Genomic DNA, 10,860 nt, shown 5'->3' with positions numbered 1-10,860 from the left:
CCCTGTAGCATGTGCTCCGAGACCATGGACTATAGCCTGTCGCTTTTCAGTGATTTTCACCTTTTTTTCAAATCCTCCGAAACCGTGAAAAATGCCACCCTGTAGCATGTGCTCCGAGACCATGGACTATAGCCTGTCGCTTTTCAGTGATTTTCACCTTTTTTTCAAATCCTCCGAAACCGTGAAAAATGCCACCCTGTAGCATGTGCTCCGAGACCATGGACTATAGCCTGTCGCTTTTCAGTGATTTTCACCTTTTTTTCAAATCCTCCGAAACCGTGAAAAATGCCACCCTGTAGCAAGTGCTCCGAGACCATGGACTATAGCCTGTCGCTTTTCAGTGATTTTCACCTTTTTTTCAAATCCTCCGAAACCGTGAAAAATGCCACCCTGTAGCATGTGCTCCGAGACCATGGACTATAGCCTGTCGCTTTTCAGTGATTTTCACCTTTTTTTCAAATCCTCCGAAACCGTGAAAAATGCCACCCTGTAGCATGTGCTCCGAGACCATGGACTATAGCCTGTCGCTTTTCAGTGATTTTCACCTTTTTTCAAATCCTCCGAAACCGTGAAAAATGCCACCCTGTAGCATGTGCTCCGAGACCATGGACTATAGCCTGTCGCTTTTCAGTGATTTTCACCTTTTTTTCAATCCTCCGAAACCGTGAAAAATGCCACCCTGTAGCATGTGCTCCGAGACCATGGACTATAGCCTGTCGCTTTTCAGTGATTTTCACCTTTTTTTCAAATCCTCCGAAACCGTGAAAAATGCCACCCTGTAGCATGTGCTCCGAGACCATGGACTATAGCCTGTCGCTTTTCAGTGATTTTCACCTTTTTTTCAAATCCTCCGAAACCGTGAAAAATGCCACCCTGTAGCATGTGCTCCGAGACCATGGACTATAGCCTGTCGCTTTTCAGTGATTTTCACCTTTTTTTCAAATCCTCCGAAACCGTGAAAAATGCCACCCTGTAGCATGTGCTCCGAGACCATGGACTATAGCCTGTCGCTTTTCAGTGATTTTCACCTTTTTTTCAAATCCTCCGAAACCGTGAAAAATGCCACCCTGTAGCATGTGCTCCGAGACCATGGACTATAGCCTGTCGCTTTTCAGTGATTTCACCTTTTTTTCAAATCCTCCGAAACCGTGAAAAATGCCACCCTGTAGCATGTGCTCCGAGACCATGGACTATAGCCTGTCGCTTTTCAGTGATTTTCACCTTTTTTTCAAATCCTCCGAAACCGTGAAAAATGCCACCCTGTAGCATGTGCTCCGAGACCATGGACTATAGCCTGTCCGCTTTTCAGTGATTTTCACCTTTTTTCAAATCCTCCGAAACCGTGAAAAATGCCACCCTGTAGCATGTGCTCCGAGACCATGGACTATAGCCTGTCGCTTTTCAGTGATTTTCACCTTTTTTTCAAATCCTCCGAAACCGTGAAAAATGCCACCCTGTAGCATGTGCTCCGAGACCATGGACTATAGCCTGTCGCTTTTCAGTGATTTTCACCTTTTTTTCAAATCCTCCGAAACCGTGAAAAATGCCACCCTGTAGCATGTGCTCCGAGACCATGGACTATAGCCTGTCGCTTTTCAGTGATTTTCACCTTTTTTCAAATCCTCCGAAACCGTGAAAAATGCCACCCTGTAGCATGTGCTCCGAGACCATGGACTATAGCCTGTCGCTTTTCTCAGTGATTTTCACCTTTTTTTCAAATCCTCCGAAACCGTGAAAAATGCCACCCTGTAGCATGTGCTCCGAGACCATGGACTATAGCCTGTCGCTTTTCAGTGATTTTCACCTTTTTTTCAAATCCTCCGAAACCGTGAAAAATGCCACCCTGTAGCATGTGCTCCGAGACCATGGACTATAGCCTGTCGCTTTTCAGTGATTTTCACCTTTTTTTCAAATCCTCCGAAACCGTGAAAAATGCCACCCTGTAGCATGTGCTCCGAGACCATGGACTATAGCCTGTCGCTTTTCAGTGATTTTCACCTTTTTTTCAAATCCTCCGAAACCGTGAAAAATGCCACCCTGTAGCATGTGCTCCGAGACCATGGACTATAGCCTGTCGCTTTTCAGTGATTTTCACCTTTTTTTCAAATCCTCCGAAACCGTGAAAAATGCCACCCTGTAGCATGTGCTCCGAGACCATGGACTATAGCCTGTCGCTTTTCAGTGATTTTCACCTTTTTTTCAAGTCCTCCGAAACCGTGAAAAATGCCACCCTGTAGCATGTGCTCCGAGACCATGGACTATAGCCTGTCGCTTTTCAGTGATTTTCACCTTTTTTTTAAATCCTCCGAAACCGTGAAAAATGCCACCCTGTAGCATGTGCTCCGAGACCATGGACTATAGCCTGTCGCTTTTCAGTGATTTTCACCTTTTTTTCCAAATCCTCCGAAACCGTGAAAAATGCCACCCTGTAGCATGTGCTCCGAGACCATGGACTATAGCCTGTCGCTTTTCAGTGATTTTCACCTTTTTTTTAAATCCTCCGAAACCGTGAAAAATGCCACCCTGTAGCATGTGCTCCGAGACCATGGACTATAGCCTGTCGCTTTTCAGTGATTTTCACCTTTTTTTCAAATCCTCCGAAACCGTGAAAAATGCCACCCTGTAGCATGTGCTCCGAGACCATGGACTATAGCCTGTCGCTTTTCAGTGATTTTCACCTTTTTTTCAAATCCTCCGAAACCGTGAAAAATGCCACCCTGTAGCATGTGCTCCGAGACCATGGACTATAGCCTGTCGCTTTTCAGTGATTTTCACCTTTTTTTCAAATCCTCCGAAACCGTGAAAAATGCCACCCTGTAGCATGTGCTCCGAGACCATGGACTATAGCCTGTCGCTTTTCAGTGATTTTCACCTTTTTTTCAAATCCTCCGAAACCGTGAAAAATGCCACCCTGTAGCATGTGCTCCGAGACCATGGACTATAGCCTGTCGCTTTTCAGTGATTTTCACCTTTTTTTCAAATCCTCCGAAACCGTGAAAAATGCCACCCTGTAGCATGTGCTCCGAGACCATGGACTATAGCCGGTCGCTTTTCAGTGATTTTCATCTTTTTTTCAAATCCTCCGAAACCGTGAAAAATGCCACCCTGTAGCATGTGCTCCGAGACCATGGACTATAGCCGGTCGCTTTTCAGTGATTTTCACCTTTTTTTCAAATCCTCCGAAACCGTGAAAAATGCCACCCTGTAGCATGTGCTCCGAGACCATGGACTATAGCCGGTCGCTTTTCAGTGATTTTCACCTTTTTTTCAAATCCTCCGAAACCGTGAAAAATGCCACCCTGTAGCATGTGCTCCGAGACCATGGACTATAGCCGGTCGCTTTTCAGTGATTTTCACCTTTTTTTCAAATCCTCCGAAACCGTGAAAAATGCCACCCTGTAGCATGTGCTCCGAGACCATGGACTATAGACTGTCGCTTTTCAGTGATTTTCACCTTTTTTTCAAATCCTCCGAAACCGTGAAAAATGCCACCCTGTAGCATGTGCTCCGAGACCATGGACTATAGCCTGTCGCTTTTCAGTGATTTTCACCTTTTTTTCAAATCCTCCGAAACCGTGAAAAATGCCACCCTGTAGCATGTGCTCCGAGACCATGGACTATAGCCTGTCGCTTTTCAGTGATTTTCACCTTTTTTTCAAATCCTCCGAAACCGTGAAAAATGCCACCCTGTAGCATGTGCTCCGAGACCATGGACTATAGCCTGTCGCTTTTCAGTGATTTTCACCTTTTTTTCAAATCCTCCGAAACCGTGAAAAATGCCACCCTGTAGCATGTGCTCCGAGACCATGGACTATAGCCTGTCGCTTTTCAGTGATTTTCACCTTTTTTTCAAATCCTCCGAAACCGTGAAAAATGCCACCCTGTAGCATGTGCTCCGAGACCATGGACTATAGCCTGTCGCTTTTCAGTGATTTTCACCTTTTTTTCAAATCCTCCGAAACCGTGAAAAATGCCACCCTGTAGCATGTGCTCCGAGAACATGGACTATAGCCTGTCGCTTTTCAGTGATTTTCACCTTTTTTTCAAATCCTCCGAAACCGTGAAAAATGCCACCCTGTAGCATGTGCTCCGAGACCATGGACTATAGCCTGTCGCTTTTCAGTGATTTTCACCTTTTTTTCAAATCCTCCGAAACCGTGAAAAATGCCACCCTGTAGCATGTGCTCCGAGACCATGGACTATAGCCTGTCGCTTTTCAGTGATTTTCACCTTTTTTTCAAATCCTCCGAAACCGTGAAAAATGCCACCCTGTAGCATGTGCTCCGAGACCATGGACTATAGCCTGTCGCTTTTCAGTGATTTTCACCTTTTTTTCAAATCCTCCGAAACCGTGAAAAATGCCACCCTGTAGCATGTGCTCCGAGACCATGGACTATAGCCTGTCGCTTTTCAGTGATTTTCACCTTTTTTTCAAATCCTCCGAAACCGTGAAAAATGCCACCCTGTAGCATGTGCTCCGAGACCATGGACTATAGCCTGTCGCTTTTCAGTGATTTTCACCTTTTTTTCAAATCCTCCGAAACCGTGAAAAATGCCACCCTGTAGCATGTGCTCCGAGACCATGGACTATAGCCTGTCGCTTTTCAGTGATTTTCACCTTTTTTTCAAATCCTCCGAAACCGTGAAAAATGCCACCCTGTAGCATGTGCTCCGAGACCATGGACTATAGCCTGTCGCTTTTCAGTGATTTTCACCTTTTTTTCAAATCCTCCGAAACCGTGAAAAATGCCACCCTGTAGCATGTGCTCCGAGACCATGGACTATAGCCTGTCGCTTTTCAGTGATTTTCACCTTTTTTTCAAATCCTCCGAAACCGTGAAAAATGCCACCCTGTAGCATGTGCTCCGAGACCATGGACTATAGCCTGTCGCTTTTCAGTGATTTTCACCTTTTTTTCAAGTCCTCCGAAACCGTGAAAAATGCCACCCTGTAGCATGTGCTCCGAGACCATGGACTATAGCCTGTCGCTTTTCAGTGATTTTCACCTTTTTTTTTAAATCCTCCGAAACCGTGAAAAATGCCACCCTGTAGCATGTGCTCCGAGACCATGGACTATAGCCTGTCGCTTTTCAGTGATTTTCACCTTTTTTTCCAAATCCTCCGAAACCGTGAAAAATGCCACCCTGTAGCATGTGCTCCGAGACCATGGACTATAGCCTGTCGCTTTTCAGTGATTTTCACCTTTTTTTTAAATCCTCCGAAACCGTGAAAAATGCCACCCTGTAGCATGTGCTCCGAGACCATGGACTATAGCCTGTCGCTTTTCAGTGATTTTCACCTTTTTTTCAAATCCTCCGAAACCGTGAAAAATGCCACCCTGTAGCATGTGCTCCGAGACCATGGACTATAGCCTGTCGCTTTTCAGTGATTTTCACCTTTTTTTCAAATCCTCCGAAACCGTGAAAAATGCCACCCTGTAGCATGTGCTCCGAGACCATGGACTATAGCCTGTCGCTTTTCAGTGATTTTCACCTTTTTTTCAAATCCTCCGAAACCGTGAAAAATGCCACCCTGTAGCATGTGCTCCGAGACCATGGACTATAGCCTGTCGCTTTTCAGTGATTTTCACCTTTTTTTCAAATCCTCCGAAACCGTGAAAAATGCCACCCTGTAGCATGTGCTCCGAGACCATGGACTATAGCCTGTCGCTTTTCAGTGATTTTCACCTTTTTTTCAAATCCTCCGAAACCGTGAAAAATGCCACCCTGTAGCATGTGCTCCGAGACCATGGACTATAGCCGGTCGCTTTTCAGTGATTTTCACCTTTTTTTCAAATCCTCCGAAACCGTGAAAAATGCCACCCTGTAGCATGTGCTCCGAGACCATGGACTATAGCCGGTCGCTTTTCAGTGATTTTCACCTTTTTTTCAAATCCTCCGAAACCGTGAAAAATGCCACCCTGTAGCATGTGCTCCGAGACCATGGACTATAGCCTGTCGCTTTTCAGTGATTTTCACCTTTTTTTCAAATCCTCCGAAACCGTGAAAAATGCCACCCTGTAGCATGTGCTCCGAGACCATGGACTATAGCCTGTCGCTTTTCAGTGATTTTCACCTTTTTTTCAAATCCTCCGAAATCGTGAAAAACGATGCTATAGCATGTCCTTCGAGAACATGGGCTATAGCCTTTCGCTTTTCTGCGATTTTTCACCTTTTCTTCAAATCCTCCGAAATCGTGAAAAACGACATGCCCTCCGAGACCATGGGCTATAGCCTGTCGCTTTTCCGCGATTTTCACCTTTTTTTCAAATCCTCCGAAATCATGAAAAACGACATGCTATACTATAGCTATAGCATGCCCTCCGAGACCATGGGCTATAGCCTTTCGCTTTTCCGCGATTTCCACCTTTTTTTCAAATCTTCCAAAATCGTGAAAAATGCCACCCTGTAGCATGTGCTCCGAGACCATGGACTATAGCCTGTCGCTTTTCAGTGATTTTCACCTTTTTTTCAAATCCTCCGAAACCGTGAAAAATGCCACCCTGTAGCATGTGCTCCGAGACCATGGACTATAGCCTGTCGCTTTTCAGTGATTTTCACCTTTTTTTCAAATCCTCCGAAACCGTGAAAAATGCCACCCTGTAGCATGTGCTCCGAGACCATGGACTATAGCCTGTCGCTTTTCAGTGATTTTCACCTTTTTTTCAAATCCTCCGAAACCGTGAAAAATGCCACCCTGTAGCATGTGCTCCGAGACCATGGACTATAGCCTGTCGCTTTTCAGTGATTTTCACCTTTTTATCAAATCCTCCGAAACTGTGAAAATGCCACCCTGTAGCATGTGCTCCAAAACCATGGACTATAGCCTGTCGCTTTTCAGTGATTTTCACCTTTTTTTCAAATCCTCCGAAACCGTGAAAAATACCCCCGAGACCATGGACTATAGCCTGTCGCTTTTCAGTGATTTTCACCTTTTTTCAAATCCTCCGAAACCGTGAAAAATGCCACCCTATAGCATGTGCTCCGAGACCATGGACTATAGCTTGTCGCTTTTCAGTGATTTTCACCTTTTTTTCAAATCCTCCGAAATTTTGAAAAATGGTACCCTATAGCATGTGCTCCGAGGCCATGGACTATAGCCTGTCGCTTTTCAGTGATTTTCACCTTTTTTTCAAATCCTCCGAAACCGTGAAAGATGCCACCCTGTAGCATGTGCTCCGAGACCATGGACTATAGCCTGTCGCTTTTCAGTGATTTTCACCTTTTTTTCAAATCCTCCGAAATCGTGAAAAACGATGCTATAGCATGTCCTCCGAGAACATGGGCTATAGCCTTTCGCTTTTCTGCGATTTTTCACCTTTTCTTCAAATCCTCCGAAATCATGAAAAACGACATGCTATACTATAGCATGCCCTCCGAGACCATGGGCTATAGCCTTTCGCTTTTCCGCGATTTCCACCTTTTTTTCAAATCTTCCAAAATCGTGAAAAATGCCACCCTGTAGCATGTGCTCCGAGACCATGGACTATAGCCTGTCGCTTTTCAGTGATTTTCACCTTTTTTTAAAATCCTCCGAAACCGTGAAACACGACATGCTATAGCATGCATGCCCTCCGAGACCATGGGCTATAGCCTTTCGCTTTTCCGTGATTTTCACCTTTTTTTCAAATCCCCCGATATCGTGAAAAACGACATACTATAGTATGCCCTCCGACACCATGGACATGGAAAGCCTTTCGCTTTTCTTTGATTTTCACCTTTTTTCTAATCCTCAACAATGATGTAGAATCGCGCACTATAGCGCGCCGCTCAATGACCTTGACCAATATCAATGAGCTTCATAAGAGTAGTAAATTACGTTGACCAGTATAAATTACCTTGACCAGTATAAATTACCTTGAACAGTATGCGGTCCGTGACCATGGACTATAGCCTTTCGCTTTTCCGCGATTTTTCACCTTTTTTTCAAATCCTCCGAAATCGTGAAAAACGATGCTATAGCATGTCCTCCGAGAACATGGGCTATAGCCTTTCGCTTTTCTGCGATTTTTCACCTTTTCTTCAAATCCTCCGAAATCGTGAAAAACGACTTGCCTTCCGAGACCATGGGCTATAGCCTTTCGCTTTTCCGCGATTTTCACCTTTTTTTCAAATCCTCCGAAATCATGAAAAACGACATGCTATACTATAGCATGCCCTCCGAGACCATGGGCTATAGCCTTTCGCTTTTCCGCGATTTCCACCTTTTTTTCAAATCTTCCAAAATCGTGAAACACGACATACTATAGTATGCCCTCCGACACCATGGACTATAGCCTTTCGCTTTTTCTTTGATTTTCACCTTTTTTTCAAATCTTCCGAAATCGTGAAACACGACATACTATAATATGCCCTCCGACACCATGGACTATAGCCTTTCGCTTTTCTTTGATTTTCAACTTTTTTCTAATCCTCAATGATGAAGAATCGCGCACTATAGCACGCCGCTCAATGACCTTGACCAATATCAATGACCTTGAGCAGTATAAATGACCTTCATAAGACTAGTATATTACCTTGACCAGTATGCGGTCCGTGACCATGGACTATAGCCTTTCGCATTTCCGCGAGTTCCACCTTTTTTTCAAATCCTCCGAAATCGTGAAAAACGACATGGTATAGCATGCCCTCCGACACCATGGGCTATAGCCTTTCGCTTTGCCGCGATTTTCACCTTTTCTTCAAATCCTCCGAAATCATGAAAAACGACATACTATAGTATGCCTTCCGACACCATGGACTATAGCCTTTCGCTTTTCCGCGATTTTCACCTTTTTTTTAAAATCCTCTGAGACCATGGACCAATGAACCATGTAAATACAACACATTCAGCAGGGCACTGCAGGGAGTTGAACCCCGTTCCGGTAAACCAGAAGTACGACACCAGTGCCTTAGTTTTTGTGTTGTCATTTACAGGTCCTTTCGTTGAAATGTAAATTTTACATTTCAACAGTAAAGTAATATATAAAGAAGAAAAACACAGAAGCACAAAAATAACATTTTCGAATTATTTGCTTTGGTTTTTAAAACTTTCTCTTGCCGACCTCCCACATTTCATTCGACAGTGTTGGACCTGTAAGGGTCCATTTGGTTATATGTGTTACACTCTCAGACTTACAGACATGGACCAAATGGTCCATTTGGTTACACTAGACCTGTACATGCCCGTCGGCCACCATATATACTCTCAGAGTTACAGACCTGTAAGGGTCCATTTGGTTACATGTGTGTTACACTCTCAGAGTTACAGACCTTTAAGTGTCCATTTGGTTACATGTGTTACAATCTCAGCGTTACAGACATGTAATGGATGGTCCATTTGGTTACATGTGTTACACTCTCAGAATGACAGACCTGTTTTGTGGCTGTTTACATTTGAGGGTCGCCTGACTGAGCAAGGCTGGCTGCAATGGCTGGTTGCAAGGGCTGATGTGCGCTGGCTTGGCAGCCTGACTTTCTACACTGGCTGACTGGCGGGGCTGGCTGGCTGCGTTGGCTGACTGGGCGGGCTTGCTGGCTAGCTGGTGCTCCCTGAGGGAAGCTTTGGGATGGATCTCTAGGGGCCTCGGCTTGTGTTGAGCCTTCCAACGGTGTCTACCTTGATCTCCGTCCTAAGAAAGAAAGACAGAAAAAGAAAGACACACACAAACCCAACTATGCAGCTTCCACATGAGGAACCGAGACGCGAAAAAAGAACTGAGCGTCACTTGGGATGGTCACAAACTCTCCAACCATACCCATCCCATGTATCTTAGAGTTACACTGGACAGGAAACTCCTTCAAAAAACACCTGGAGAACACAAAAGCCACGGTCAACACCCACAATAACATCCTGTGAAAACTAGTGAACTCCAAGTGGGGCGCAGACCCACAAACAATCCGTGCAACTGCCATGGCCCTGTCTTTCTCTACAGCAGAGTATGCCTGCTCAAGCTGGAGCCGATCACGTCACACCAAATTGGTCGACACAGCCCTAAATGACACCTGTCGCATCATCACGGTATGCGTCAAGACAACACCTGTCCCGTGCCTTTATGCGCCAGCCGGCACCTCCCCCCGAATATCAGACGACTGTGTATCGCTCAAGATGAATGGAGAACACAGGAGATAGACAGTGAAGTTGGGCATGAACGAAGGAAAGTCTGGAATGAAATGATAGAGAACACCTCACACACACATAGTTTCCTTTCGTGGCTGTTTACATTCGAGGGTTGCCGGTCCTCTCGAACGGAACAGTTTAACGTCATGCCCAGGACGAAAAGATATAGAGAACACCAACATGACAAATAACAGCAGGAAGGCATGGGCCACAATCCACCGTCTTGGCAAAGACCACACAACCCATAATTCACAACGGTCACAGCAAACTCTGTTGCATCACAACTGGTGACCAACAGTCGTAACCAACACCGCCGCCGACCCATAGGAGAATACCATCGCACAGTGGTATCAGACGAACCACAATCAGCCAGCCCTCAAACCAAACCCTTCAACCTAGAATAACTCAAAACTGCAAAGGGAAAGTTGAAACCCGGAAAAGACATACTGGCAGAAATGATACAGCACCTGGGACCTAACGCAAAGACCTGGCTCGTGGGGATGCTGAACACATGCATGGCACAGAAAACCATCCCTTCTGTCTGGAGAAAGGCCAAAGTGGTTACAAGCCACAAACCTGGCAAAGACCCATCATCCCCGAAGAGCTACCGACCCATTTCCCTCCTCTGCATCACCTACAAGCTCTATGAGAGGCTGCTACTCCAACGCCTCATGCCACTCAGACACCAAGGTGACTAAAGACCAAGCTGGTTTCCGTCCCGGCCGCACCTGTGCTGGACAGAGCTCAACCTCACCCAACACA

At 45.4% G+C, this 10,860-nt stretch overlaps 1 long non-coding RNA gene across 1 annotated transcript; it reads left to right on the top strand.

Annotated features, from left to right (window-relative positions):
* Nucleotides 1-9,591: 9,591 nt before the first annotated feature.
* Nucleotides 9,592-10,633, top strand: LOC306935051. Its single transcript, XR_013791349.1, has 3 exons — nucleotides 9,592-9,745; nucleotides 10,159-10,370; nucleotides 10,540-10,633. It is a non-coding gene; the product is annotated as an uncharacterized lncRNA (long non-coding RNA).
* The last annotated feature ends 227 nt before the right edge of the window (nucleotides 10,634-10,860 follow it).

Source organism: Electrona antarctica (assembly GCF_951216825.1).
Source record: "Electrona antarctica genome assembly, chromosome: 13".
NCBI lineage: Eukaryota > Metazoa > Chordata > Actinopteri > Myctophiformes > Myctophidae > Electrona > Electrona antarctica.
This window is presented reverse-complemented; position numbering and strand designations above follow the sequence as displayed.